Raw genomic sequence first — 15586 nt, forward strand, 5'->3', positions numbered from 1 at the left:
TTCCCCATTTGTAGCTGCTGCAGACTATTATCTACATAGTTTAATGAGCTATTCATCAATGGTACTTGAAAAGTAATCTCCAGAAGGATGCATTCCAATTTAGCACTATGTTCAATAAATTTACTCAGTATATCCTCCTGACATTGCACTGTCTCCTTCAGCAGTGCAGTCTCTTTCGCTAACTCATTAAAATTCTTGCCATCTCGGCCTGTTTCCAATTTCATTGGAATTGTTTTGCCTTTGGCAGGAGGATGAATTCTTGAATTGTTCTCTTTTCTTAATGGTTTATGAATTAAAAATGTGAATGAAAAAGAAAACCAAAATTTGTTTGTTAGAAGAATTTCAAAAATGTATGGTAAATGCAGACTCCTGGATAATGATATTTTCACGAGAAACACGAAACAAAAATTTAGAGTGATCCTGAACAATGTTGAGTCAGGAATGAAAATCTTACAGTATTCATTCCAAGGTATGTGTTTATAAAAAATAAGACAATGCACAGAAAAGTAGTAGGATACAGTTTTGTAGCTGAAAGGTTGGGTTCCCAACCTCTTTTGCATCACTGTGAAGAACACTCAAATAGAAATGAGGCATCTCCATTAGAGTAGTGAAGGGAAATCATAGGTAAAATTGTGGTAGTGCATAAGGACAACCAAACTGGAAGATTAGGGGAACATACAGCCCTCCAGGTGTACAATGAGACATGCCTAATTTCTAAAATTGCCCTTGATAATGGTCTCAAGTCTTGTTACATAATTACAATTCCTACATGTGCCCCTCAGTTCCCAGTTGTGAGTGGCATTGACAGAAGTCATGCATCTTCGCTATAGTAAGCTCGTAAGCCAGGGAGTATACAGAAAACATAAATCCACAGACCACAGCAGTGATACGTTTTGATCCAGCATTACTCACTGTAATTACAGAAAGTGATGATACAGTACAGACCTCAGAAAGCATCCAGGACAATTGTAGATCCCACGTGCTGATTCTCTCTAATTTTGAGACCAGACTGGCCAATTGCACACCTCTAGAAATCAGTGCAGTTAAGAGGATTGCAGAAAATGTCAGATGCCCGTAAGAGAGATCTGGAATTCAACCAGATCAATCAAAATTCTCCTCAGAAATAACAATGTCCTGACTCACCGCACTCTGTTGACCATCTACAAGGTGCAAGCCAGGAGTGTGATGGAGTTCAGCTCCCAGTACACTCTAGAGGTTAATGACTATCCCGCTCAAAGCAGCTCAGTTATTGCCACCCATCCATCACCTTAAACATTCACTTCCCTCAACCACCAATCCACAACAGCAGCAGTGTGTATACTTTACAAGATGCACAGCAACTACTTACCAAAGTTCTCCCAACAGTATCCTCCACACACACATGATAAGAACCATTTAGAAGGACAAGGGCAGCAAATGCATGGAAAAACCATAACCTACAATGTTCCCTCTAAGTCACACACCATCCTAACTTGGAACTGTGTCATCATTCCTTCACTGTTGCTGGGTCAAAATCATGGACTTTCCTCCCCAACTAGTGAGTGTACCTATACCCAACATGGACTGCCAGGGTTCACCACCAACTTTCTCAAGGGCAACTAGGGATGGGCAAAGCGTACTGGCCTTTCCAGAAACACTTCTGTCCCTTTGACTGATATAAACTACAAGGATTTCTTTTACTCTTCAGGGATACTTCGATTAAATAAACAAGGCACTAGCACCTTGTTTGATCACAGGATAATTCTAAATCGGGGAAAACAAAGTCTCCATATCATGCATTACATATTCAGTGCTTCTCCTACAAGAGGGAGAGGAAAATTGGAAGTGGAGGAGGAACAGTGAAATTTCTGAGCCCAAGAAGCTTGGCAAACAGTAGGCAGACAGTGGAAAAGAAGCTATAAAAGTTGGGAAGATTAAAGACAAGGTGGCAACCACGCAGAGTAGCAACGCAAGTTGTGTTATCTTTCAATGTTTGTTCCAAATATCGTATTATCATTATACTCAGCCACTGTCTCCTCAACATCAGATTATACCGTGTCCAGAGCTAAATTTCACATTCTAAGGGATGTCTTGCAGCTAGGGGTGCATGTTCTAATGACTACTTATTTCAGATCTCCAATTTCAATTCCTGATACATTATCAACAATTCCAGCATGGAATCTTAGCTGTGGGTGCAAAAGCACAGGGGCACTCAGCCAAGAGGAAATAGTTAATAGGTCAAGAAATTTCACTGGGTGAATTGACCTAGAAAAAGAGGAGATCAAGAATGCCATTTTTCTACAGAGAATGGAAAGAATGACTTTATTTGATTGAGTGGACTGGGGGCACAAGTTTCAGGTCCAGTATCCGGAAGATTTTGAGCCAGGACTGTTGATCTCTTCCACAGGGAGCAGAAGATGTTTGCCTGGAAATGGCCTAGAAGATGCAGTGTTGGAAGGGACACGTTGCAGGAAGTTTCTCAGAATATCCCGTCAGCCTACAACTCCATAGAGGAGGAAGAACAAGTAAGTTAGCAGGTACACATTATTAATAAACAGTTGTTGTTAATGTGCATGTTCACAATTTCACATGAATGTTGTTCTGCAAAGTCAGCATAACTTGTCCACACAATTGTTTCCTTTCTTTTATGTAGATGTTGGTTGGGGGTGGCGTTTCAATTTCCTGTTCCATTAGGAAGGATTGGAGTATGCAGCCTACGTAAAAAGAGGAATGTTAATCACCTTCTTTGTGAAATGGCAGGTCACTGTTGACAACAGCCAATACATTGTTTCAACAGCCTTCCTAGACAATGAAACACAAAGAAATTCTCAAAATTAGCGTAGATCTGTTTTCCATCTCAAATTCTATACCAAACAAGAAAGGATTGCTCAAGCAAAGAGAGACACAAGGTCATCACCACTTCTTTGCCTTGTACTTATACCCCCTCAACAAATTCTAATCTAGCACAGAAGAAAATGGTGCCATTAAAACAGGGTAACTGTACATTTTACTGATAAAATTCAGATGGCAACCACTTCACTTTAATTTAATCATGCTGCTCAAAGTCCCCTGAACAGGGTTAGCAAATCAAAGGAAAATCCAAACCCTTCAATTTGTGCCTTAATCCAAATTGGTCCTATGCTTTGAAACTTTGTTGCTAATAGAATATTTGACTAAGGCTGAAGACAAATATAAATTAACCCAAAACTTTGAACTTTTGGAAACAGAGAGATATGAGCTTGACCGGTGGGCAGAAAGGAAGAAGAAAGTCATCTGTGAAGGCTCTGAATGAGGATTTGACTCTGAATGAGGATTTGATCACAGGGTCAGCTGAAGGAACTAATTCCAACAGAACTAACCTGAAATTTTGTGAGGTGACCATCAGTTTCCACCCTATTGTTAGGGTGGTTTTTCTGCCATTTCTTTAAAGTGTTCTGTCAAACTCATGGTGGGACGGGAAGGGAAAGCCATGGAATTTTAGCCGATTATCTCTTTATTGCACCAGAAGCAAGTTTTAGAGCAGTCCAATTGGGATTAGTACCCTGGGCCAGAGATCCTGAATGCACATCTTAACTTTAACAAATGATTGGACACTGGTTGCGTGTCAGCTATACATCTGCATGGAGCAGTACATCATCTTCACTTCCGAAGACAAGTAAACTGTCAGAACCAGGTGAACACCACTGTAAAATGACACTTTCTTTTAGAAAAGGGAAATAGCCACACTCCGAGACAGATGTGATAGAGGCACTGATGAGGCCTCAGGCGGAAAGGAGGGGAAACATCAGTTCACCAATCCAGTGCTTTGCAGATGAAAAAAAAATTTGTTACCTGCTATGATTACTACTGTTACCAGGATACCGAGGACAATCAGATACAGAAGAATCACTGCAGTCCTCATGTTCCTTGCTGGTAATGGGATATTGAGGTAAGCCATGCCTCCATTTGCACTACCAGGATTTGAAAAACAGTGCAAACTTTATGAAGTAAAATTTATTTACATTTTCTTCCATAAATAATTATAAATATTAAAGACAGAAACAAAATAGACAATAGTCTTATCAGGATAAAAATCACCTATTTAACCAAGTTGCCTCTTTGGTGAATTTACCAACAAATATAAATTTATGATCTCTCCCTACTGCTCCTTGCTTTCCCCCGTTTGGGTTGTTTCAATTAAGGGAACTGACTACGTCACCTGTGATTAAAAGGTACCTCCTCAAACAAACATTATTGAAAAGAATACAATTTAGATTAGTAATTGAAATGCTTTGCACTTGAAACAACATTTTACTCAAAATTCCCTTGAAACTTAATGAAAACACTTATAGACATGTTACACCTGCTATGGCTTCTCCCTGCAACTCTCACTGATCCTCATAATGCTAAGAAGTGGGGGCCATGGAAAGTGGATCTTTGCTGGTAGAAATATCTCCTAACAACCCAAACCAACTGAAGAGCTTGGGGGTACCAGCCGAGGCTTTTGAACCTGTCAGGTGAAGTTGCTGCTCTCAGCAGGATGACCAACTTACATAAAATGAAAGAAGGAGCACTTCAACCATGAGACTGGGATTTAGTAGCTGTGGTGTGGAGGGGTGGAGCTGGTGGGTCCTGGTGACCATGAAAATACACTTCCAACTCAGAAAAATGTGGCGACTGTAACTCCATGGCAACTATAGCCATAATATCCTCTCTACAAATAAAACAGAGGCAAAAGGAGATTATATCAGTCTCCTACATGCTGTGCTAGAAATCGGGACAAAAGGGGTCACTTAAGTAACATGGGTTATACTGGCAAAATAAGAGACAATCCCTTAAAATATAGGATATTGATCAATCTGGGGCCTTAGCAACTTCTTGCACAAGCACTGTTCAATGGTAAAGAGAAAGATTTCACTGGATGTTTGGGATTCAGGCCCTGAACACTGTGCTCAGATCCTGTGCAGACCAGCTGGCAGAAGGATTCACAGACATCTTCAACCTCTCCTTATTACAATTTGAAGTGACCACCTGCTTCAAGAAGACCACCATCATGCCGGTGCCAAAGAAAAATCATGCAGCGTGCCTCGATGACTACTTCCCGATGGCTCTGACCTCCATAATTATGAAGTGCTCGAGAGGTCAGTCATGGCTCACATCAACATCAGCCTCCCAGATTACCTCCATACCTTGCAATTTGCCTACAGGTGCAACAGGTCCATGGCAGACACCATATCCTGGCCCAAACTCATTCAGATGTTCCAGGAATAACAGGGTTGACAATTGTCAGGCTCCTATCTGTTGACAGTAACTCTGCCCTCAACACCATAATTCCAAAAAAAAATTATCTCCAAACTCCAGGATCTAAGTCTCTGCTCTCCCCTCTGAAACTGATTCTTGACTTCCTGACCAACAGACCACATTCAGTAAGAATAAACGACAACACTTCCTCCATGATAATCCTATATTGTAGTACAATCTCCCTGCAAAGACATACGGCAACACTTCACACTGTAACTCAGTACACATGACAGTAATAAATCAAATTGAATACTTTGATCACCTGTCCTAATATCACGTTAAGTGACCAAGCATCAAACTTTGTCAGATAATGCAACATCATGGGATGTCTTAAGCCACATTTAATAGGCTCCATAAATGCAGGCAAGCTGTTGTGTAGACAGTGAGTAGACAACATCATCTTATTTAACATACTTGAACTGAATACCAGGGGCGTTCATAAATACCATGTTGGGATAAAGGTGGTATAAAATTCAAACAGGACATTAAACATCATAGAGCCATTGCATAAATAAGTCCTTGATCTTTGTTGTTTCAAGTTTCCTCCTCTGCTATGCCTCTGAGAGGCCTGTTGAAAGTCTTCAAAAACATATCTGTAACATTCTGTGTGTAAGGAAATGATTCAGCATATTCAGAATACTTGCAATTGCATGGGGATTTTCAATTAGCCCCTCAAAACAGAGTTCTATCTTATTTGGTTAGCCAACAGTCTTGATAGGAGAGCCAGGAGATCAGATTCAAGTCAGACAGAATAAAAGAAACAACAAAAAAAAAAGGCTCAACGCTAAAGAATTTCACAATATAGAGCAATAATAACTTTACAGTATGTTAATGCTTCTAGATTATTGAAATACGTATTGTGGGAAATACAGCAGAATGAAAAACCATGTATTGCTTCACCTGAGGATGTCCCAATGAGTTTCTTTTTTATTAAATTCATTAGATGATGTGCCCCTTTATAATAGAAAACTAATTCAAAACACATAGTTCAATTCAGAATCCTCAGCTCTGAGGAACAGTCACTGGACCCAAAATGTTCATGCTAATTTCTCTCCATAGATGCTGCCAGACCTGCTGAGCTTTTCTAGCAATTTCTGTTTCTGTTTCTGATTTACGGCATCCACAGTTCTCTTGGTTTTTACTAAAATCAATGATATTAAATTTTGCTTTTAGCTTATTTGGCTGCAAAGTTAACGTAAAATAGAGAGGTGGAATTAAGGAAGAACAGAAATAAAAAGTAATAAAAAGAGAAAATTGGATAAAAAGTTTCAAAGATTTTAAAAAACGTTCCTTCTCAATCATTATAATTTTAAATATGCTTACTATCATCACATAAATTCAACTCTGAGACAGATTAGATTGCAGTTTACTCACTTCTTCTTTCAGCTTTTCCAGCAGAATAATGTTGGTGCTGTCCTCAGGCAATTTCACCATCTTTATCACGTTTTAGTAGAGGGCAGCTGAGAGGCAGTTAATATGAATGGACATATTTACCTAAATATGTGTAAATGAAGACATAAGAAAGGACAAGCACAGTGGCGTAGTTAGCGTGTCCCCATGTCTTTAAAATCAAATCCATCTCTGCATTCAACAAAAGTAGTTAGATATAAACACCTTGGCTATTTTTGTCACTGTGGAGAATTAGTCTGATAATGTTTTGAATGAAGGGATGGAAGATTCTGGCATTCAGTGTCACTGCCAGACACTCTTGGCTTTTACCTAAATTAAATTTATTTGTCACAGATTGCATTGTTTTTCTGTATTTTTAAAAGTGAACTATTTATCAGGACTAATGAATGGAATAAGGTCACCTAGTTGTAGGCCAAGCAAAGGTACATCTGGAGACATTGAAGACACTGCTGCACATTCAGTCACAACATTTTAAATTTAATACTAACCTCAGAATAAAACAAACAACTGGTCTCTCTGCAGGACTTCTTTTTAATTTTTCTCTCTGTTCATCATTTTTGTCTTGTGTACCATGAACAATTTAGGCCAATATGTGCTGAATTATGGATAGTTGTATGCCAAGGATCTTTACCTATTAAATACTGCATTAAGTTTGCAGAAATGCATTCCATTTCAGAATCTAGCAGCCCAAAATAAGGCATGGGATTCATTGTCTCAGACTAAGCTGGTTGCCCAAACCAAAAAAAAACCACAGCAAGTTGTAGAGCTGGATGAACACAGCAGACCAAGCAGCATCAGAGGAGCAGGAAAGCTGACGTTTCCGGCCTAGGCCCAAAACGTCAGCTTTCCTGCTCCTCTGATGCTGCTTGGCCTGCTGTGTTCATCCAGCTCTACACCTTGTTATCTCAGATTCTCCAGTATCTGCAGTTCCTACTATCTCCAAAAAACCATAGCTGGTAAATTTATGCCACTATACATTCTCTTTACACTTCACACTAACAAATGTATGGTTTAAAAAAATTCACTGAAGTTATGTTACCTACTACCGCTGTTTGTTAAAATAGTTGCGAACTAATGGGACTCCAGATCACAGAAGCCTTGCACTAATCACCGATGGAGACTAAATGGAGAAATCAGCTCTAATTCACACAATCAGGAGAATGTAAGAAAGAGGAGCTGAAAATAATCTGAATATCATGGAACCCTACAGCATGGAAGCAGGCCATTCAACTAATCAAGTTTGCTCAGACCCTTCAAACAGCATCCCATCCAGACCCACCTCTCATCCTATCCCCATAGGCCTACGTTTACCTTGGTTAATCTACCTAGCCTGCATATCTTTGAACTCATGGGATGTTTTCTTGGCAGCAGTTCCACCGCATCAATAATCGCTGCACAGTATTATCACTCAGAATGTGTCATTACACTGACTCCATTAACTGTAGGCAACACCTATGTTTAGTAGTATGATAGGCAAGAAGCTTATTCATTGTTGAAACATCCTGAATGCCTAAACAACTCTTGAATATGAACTGAGCCTATACCAATGTTGTAACAACAGTATGAGGAATACCAGTTAAAGCACTATTATAATGGATTCAGTCAAAATGTTGCTTGGCCTGCTGTGTTCATCCAGTTACACACTTTGTTATCTTGAATTCTCCAATATCTGCAGTTCCCATTATCTCTGAAACTGAAACGAACAACTGGCATTAATGTAATTGTAAGAATATTGAAACACAAGCTCTTTAGGGCGGCACAGTGGCTCAGTAGTTAGCACTGCAGCCTCACAGTGACAGGGACCTGGGTTTGATTCCATCCTTGGGTAACTGTCTGCATCAAGTTTACACATTCTCCCCATGTCTGCGTGGGTTTCCTCCTACAGTCCAAAGATGTGCACGCCAGGTGGATCGGCCATGTTAAATTGCCCGTGGTGTTCAGGGGCATGTGGGCTACAGGGGAATGAGTCTGGGTGGGATGCTCCAAGAGGCGGTGTGGACATTTTGGGCCAAAGGGCCTGTTTCCACACTGTCGGGAATCTAATCTAATCCATGCATGGCTATTTCATGAGCTTTAAATAAGCAAGTGCAATGCTAGGAAATGCACAATGCTAGGAGTGAGTGCTAGGAAAATAATTAAGACAAAAAATGATAGTTGGATGTCGTTGTGAAGAACAAATGGCATCTCTCCAAACAAGAGACTAAAAGTAGTACCATGAAAGACTAATAATCAGAGTAAGCAAGGCTATTATACAATACAGGCTTCTCTCAAAACAATTTAATTGTGAAGATAATTGTAGGTAATTAGAGTGACAAATGTATCTGAAGCAAGGGAGGAAAAAGGCCAAAAATGTTAGCTAGGCTTAGATAGAATACATTATAAAAATGCTTAAATAGTGAGACAGACAAAGACTGAAAAAAAATTGTAAAAGGAAGTCAGATGTTCTGAATTGATGGGCATCATTTGAGAGGATCTGGGCAAGATAGAAACTGGATGGAAGATAAATACTGTTTTGGCATTGGCAACCATGGCAATACAAAATATGACAACTGTAATTTATAGTAAGTGATATTAATGAAGTACAGCAGTTAGTATAATCATTACATGATACAGCAGCAATCCACAACTTAAATGGATTGTGCGAGAGAAGATCCATTAAGAGAAACATTTTAGGATAACATTGTATTAATCTATAAATCATTGATAAATACACACTGGAATTATTTAAAAACTGGAAGAACTGAGGATGCTGTAAACCAGAGAAAAAAATACAGATTGCTGGAAAAGCTCAGCTGGTCTGGCAGCATCTGTGGAGAGAAATCAGTGTTAACATTTCAGGTTGAGCAATGCTTCTTCAGAACTGATGGTAGCTAGGAAAATGTTGGTTTATATGCAGAAAAATGGGGTGTTGGGAGGGGGAGTGCATAAGGAGTAAATGATAGATGGGGATAGAGACCAAAGATAGAGAAAAACACTTAGAACATAGAACATTACAGCACAGTACAGGCCCTTTGGCCCTCGATGTTGTGCCGACCTGTCGTACCGATCTCAAGCCCATCTAACCTACGCTATTCCATGTACGTCCATATGCTTATCCAATGATGACTTAAATGTACCTAAAGTTGGCGAATCTACCACAGTTGCAGGCAAAGCATTCCATTCCCTTACTACTCTCTGAGTAAAGAAACTATCTCTGACATCTGTCCTATATCGTTCACCCCTCAATTTAAAGCTATGCCCCCTCGTGCTCGCCGTCACCATCATAGGAAAAAGGCTCTCCCTATCCACCCTATCTAACCCTCTGATTATTTTATATGTTTCAATTAAGTCACCTCTCAACCTTCTTCTCTCTAACGAAAACAGCCTCAAGTCCCTCAGCCTTTCCTCGTAAGACCTTCCCTCCATACCAGGCAACATCCTAGTAAATCTCCTCTGCACCCTTTCCAAAGCTTCCACATCCTTCTTATAATGCGGTAACCAGAACTGTACACAATACTCCAAGTGCAGCCGCACCAGAGTTTTGTCCAGCTTCACCATAACCTCTTGCTTCCGGAACTCAATCCCTCTATTAATAAAAGCTAAAACACTGTATGCCTTCTTAACAGCCCTATCAACCTGGGTGGGAACTTTCAAGGATCTGTGTACATGGACACCAAGATCTCTCTGCTCATCTATACTGCTAAGAGTCTTACCATTAGCCCTGTACTTTGCCTTCTGGTTACTCCTACCAAAGCGCATCACCTCACTCTTGTCTGCATTAAACTCCATTCGCCACCTCTCAGCCCAGCTCTGCAGCTTATCTACGTCTCTCTCCAACCTACAGCATCCTTCGTCACTATCCACAACTCCACCGACCTTAGTGTCGTCTGCAAATTTACTAACCCATCCTTCTACGCCCTCATCCAGGTCATTTATAAAAATGACAAACAGCAGTGGACCCAACACCGACCCTTGCAATACGCCACTAGTAACTGGACTCCAGGATGAACATTTCCCATCAACTACCACCCTCTGTCTTCTTTCAGCACGCCAATTTCCAATCCAAACTGCTATACCTCCCACAACCCCATTCCTTCACATTTTGTACAATAGCCTATTGTGGGGAACCTTATCGAACGCCTTGCTGAAATCCATATACACCACATCAACTGGTTTACTCATCTACCTGTTTGGTCACCTTCTCAAAGAACTCAATAAGGTTTGTGAGGCACGACCTACCCTTCACAAAACCGTGCTGACTATCCCTAATCAATTTATTCTTTTCTAGATGATTACAAAAACCTATCCCTTATAACTTTTTCCAACACTTTACCAACAACTGAGGTAAGGCTCACTGGTCTATAATTACCAGGGTTGTCTCTACTCCCCTTCTTGAACAGGGGAACCACATTTGCTATCCTCCAGTCATCTGGCACTATTCCCGTAGACAATGACGAGTTAAAGATCAATGCCAAAGGCTCGGCAATCTCCTCCCTGGCTTCCCAGAGGATCCTAGGATAAATCCCATCTGGCCCAGGGGACTTATCTATCTTCACACTGTAGGATTTCTAATACCTCTTCCTTGTGAACCTCAATCCCACCTAGTCTAGTAGCCCGTATCTCAGTATTCTCCTTGACAACATTGTCATTTTCTCGAGTGAATACTGTCGAAAAATATTCATTTAGTGCTTCCCCTTTCTCCTCTGACACCACACACAACTTCCCACTACTATCCTTGATTGGCCCTAATCTTACTTTCGTCGTTCTTTTATTCCTTAAATACCTATAGAAAGCCTTAGGGTTTACCCTGATCCTATCCGCCAACAACTTCTCATGTCTCCTCCTGGCTCTTCTGAGCTCTCTCTTTAGGTCCTTCCTGGCTACCTCGTAGCCCTCAAGCACCCTAACTGAGCCTTCACATCTCATCCTAACATAAGCCTTCTTCCTCTTGACCAGAAATTCCATGTCCTTCAGAAATCACGGCTCCCGTGCTCTACAGCTTCCTCCCTGCCTGACAGGTTCATACTGATCTAGGACACAGAGCAGCTTTTCCTTGAATAGGCTCCACATTTCTAATGTGCCCATCCCCTGCAGTTTCCTTCTCCATTCTATGCTCCCTAAATCTTGCCTAATCCCATCATAATTGCCTTTCCCCTAGCTATAAATCTTGCCCAGTGGTATACACCTATTCTTTTCCATCACTAAAGTAAACATAACAGAATTGTGATCGCTATCACGAAAGTGATCACCTACTTCCAAATCTAACGCCTGGCCGGGCTCATTACCCAGTACCAAATCTAACGTGGCTTTGCCCCTTGTTGGCCTATCTACATACTGTCAGGAAGCCCTCCTGCACACACTGGACAAAAACTGACCCATCTATAGTACTCGAACTATAGTGTTCCCAGTCAATATTTGGAAAGTTGAAGTCCCCCATGACAACTACCCTGTGTCCAGGGGACAGACAAAGGAATAGAAAATGACTCATTCTTTTTACATTCCCCCTATCCCCAAAGTTCCATTGAGGACCTGGAGGTGAAATGGGACCTCGTGCTGAAGGGTCAGCTAATGGGGATTGAAAAATTAAGGCACCATCATTTTGAGGGGCTCAAGAGACTGTCTCTTTGGTTGCCATTGTCGGCCATTTCTTTAAGTGGCACTATTTTTCTGCTGTGTGCAAAATTCATTAAGATGTGGTGGCAGAGAGATAAAACTGAAACTTTTGTTGAGTACAGAGCATTCGGCATCGGACAGTGGAAGGTCAGGAGGGATAGTGAGTGCACAGCAGGAAGTTGGTTTGCGGGAGGAGGTGGAGTCAGAGGAAGGGGCAGGATAGGAAGCTTCCAGAGGGTCCTGCGTATCTCTAAGTTGTTGAATCTTGTGTACCTTGATGCCTGTAAGGAAAAGAAAATGTTCTTATTTATCCTGTCAAATGAGCCGGAAGATGAAATGGAACTGGGGAATGGTGCAGTCCTGAGCCAGCGTGATGCGATGCTGTTAAGAGAGAGGTTAAGAGTGTGCATATGATGACACATGGCACTGAGTAAAGATTTCAGGATATGGTGAGACCAGATGTCTGTGAAATATTTTGAACACCGTGAAGATACCTCTAATCCTGCGTGGATTCAAAGCACGAGGGATGAAACTTGAATTGAAATAAAGGTAGGGTGAGAGTCTGAGCTGGAGGCAATCACTGAGGAATGTGGTGTCACTATGGAAACGAGTTTTAGTAAGTACTTGGTCAAACACCAGGATTGACAGTGAAATAAGTGTTGGTGGACAACAAAAACGGAAATCCTGTCGGAGAGAGGAGCAGAACTTCTTCAAGCTGGGGCATGCCCAGGAGAGATTTGGCAGCAAGTCAAATACTAAATGAAAACGGAAAGAACTGACCAATTAGAGATGAAAAAAGAAGTTGCTGGAAGAGTGCAGCAAGTCTGGTAACACCTATGAAGAGAAATCAAAGTTAATGTTTTGGGTCCGGTGATTCTTCCTCAGAGCGGATGGTAGCTAGGAAAATGTCAGTTTATGTGCAGACGATGAGATGTTAAGGAGAGGTTAAGGAGTAAATGGTAGGTCATGATGGAATCCAAAGAGGGAGAAGAACAGTTGGACAGACAAAACGAGTAGATAACAAATCTCATCTTTTTTTACAATTACCCATCCCCAAAGCTCCATTCAGGACCTGCAGGTGAAATGGGACCTCGCATTGAACGGTCAGCTAATGGGCGAATGGGAAACTAAGGGGCTGTATGTGCCATCATCTTGAGGGCACACAAGACTATCTCTTCAGTTGCCATTGTCAGTGTGCCCCTTAAAAAATATGGTCAACAATGGCAACCGAGGAGACAGTCTCTGAAACGTTAACTCTGATTTCTCTCCACAGATGCTGTCAGACCTGCAGAGCTTTTCCAGCAATTTCAATTTTTGTCACTGGAATTAGATATCTTGTTTTGACATCTGTACTTGTTAAAGTTATTAGAAGTAATTTTGTGAATGGTCACCATGGAAATGGACATAATTTTGATTCATTATGGAGTAAAAAGACCATATGAGAGAAAGGAGTTATTTGGCTTTTTAAGTCTGCTCAGTCATTTGATACAATGTCCAGGTGATATTCTAGCACAATTCCACCTTCTTGCACTAGTATGTAATGAGAAACAATAACGAAAGGCACACGGTCAAAGCCAAGGAGGCATGAGTTAAATAAAATCGGTCAGAGCAAGCAATAACAGAGACACTTTAAAAAGATGAGTTGGATGAATAAATAAAAACTTCTCCATACTCACTCACTGCCCTTATTGTTCTAACGCACTGACATCGGAAGAAAATAACTTGAATGTGATCACATTAATTATTTGAAATGGTTGCCTTTATATTACACAATTTACTGTGAATATTGTAAGTTAACAACACCGACACTGATACAGTACTTTCACATTTGTTCGCTCTGATATAATTTTAACGTTTCAACGCAGTTAGTTATCAAAATAATTTTATCATTGAGTAAAATCAATTTTATCTAATTGCTTTCTCTAAAAAACATTGCATTGGATGAGAATCTGATTTACTGATCAATCTGCAGAATTCCTGCTCAGATATGCACTAGTGTTGTCTGCCTTTTTGCTGGCGCTTTATTTTAAAATCGTAGCTTTTTGAAAAATTATTCATGCATGACAATTTTACAATAAAGGAATACAAAACTAAAATTGAGATTTTTGTGCAAAACTGTAGAACAACATGTTGACATTGCTCATTGAAAATTAATGTATCAGATTCCACAGCCATGGAGTGAAGATTGAAGATTATTAAATAACTATAGCTCAATGGTCAATTTGAATGAATAGGATTTGCTTACAGAATGACATTGAATCAAAATAGTGCAGCACAACGGACGGCCATGGAGTCTGTTTTTTGAAGAGCAGTGCTGTTAAGTCCTACATCTCTGCATTTTCCCCACATCCCTGCAATTTTATCATGTTGGAATACTCATCCACTTCACTAATAAAGACCACCGTTGAATGGGAACACACTACACCAAAAGAATTCCAAATCCTAACCACTTGTCTGTGTGCACTGCAAACTCTACTATGGGGAAATCGGAGGTAGTCATCAGTTACTGATTTACACATCTATTAAAATGGTCTTAAAAAATAAAAGAAAGGCTCACTTGTCTTGGTTAAACTCGTCCCTAATTCTGTTGATCTTGGGTAGTTATGCTTTTGATTTGCATACTACATTTATAAGTCAACATGATGAAATGCTCTATTAAAAAGGAAAATAGTGCAAGCAAGCACATATGATATCAAATATCTAAATCAGACTGCTTTTCAGGATCTAATATTCTGATAGATACAGTCCTCGCTTAAAAATCCAACTCAAGAGACCTCCTCCTAACTTTTAGTACTCTGTTACATACATACAAAGCAAACACGTCACAAAAAGTTCAACAGGTACTGGATTAATTACAGGATGTAGGTGTTGATGGAATGTAAAAAGGATTTTTTGGAGTCTCCAACACAACTCAATGCCGTGACACTGGTACCCACCTGGTATTGTGTTTCTATCCACAAGAGCCGATGGCCAATCAGAAAAATAACACCATTTTCATGAAAGAAGTCCTGAGCCTTCAGATCCATCACAATGGAGCCTCATGCTATGCTCTCACATAATGTGGCATATAGCTTCTGAGTGAGTTTGTTGTCATGTCTTGATTAATAAAAATCTCTGAGGTCTCTCCTTATCCATATTTACATTACACAACCAAAGTTTTCATTCTACGGTAGAGGTAGTAAATTCTGCAATGATAGCCATGTACCCAAAGAAAAGGCTAACTTCCACATCCCAGATCTTGCCCTTGCCCAGTTCAATGTACAAACACAGCAGCTGTGAAGTATTATTTTCCGATGCTAGCTACAGAATGATTGGTGACATTTGT

General features: G+C 40.4%; 1 long non-coding RNA gene across 1 annotated transcript; it reads right to left on the reverse strand.

Moving 5' to 3' along the window:
* Positions 1-2305: 2305 nt before the first annotated feature.
* On the reverse strand, positions 2306-6913 carry LOC132210940 (uncharacterized). The gene is made up of 3 exons (XR_009447193.1): positions 6634-6913; positions 3811-3929; positions 2306-2693 (listed from the first exon to the last, which is right to left on the reverse strand). It is a non-coding gene; the product is annotated as an uncharacterized LOC132210940 (long non-coding RNA).
* Positions 6914-15586: the final 8673 nt, after the last annotated feature.

The sequence above is a fragment of the Stegostoma tigrinum genome, chromosome 24 (assembly GCF_030684315.1).
Source record: "Stegostoma tigrinum isolate sSteTig4 chromosome 24, sSteTig4.hap1, whole genome shotgun sequence".
NCBI classification, from domain to species: domain Eukaryota; kingdom Metazoa; phylum Chordata; class Chondrichthyes; order Orectolobiformes; family Stegostomatidae; genus Stegostoma; species Stegostoma tigrinum.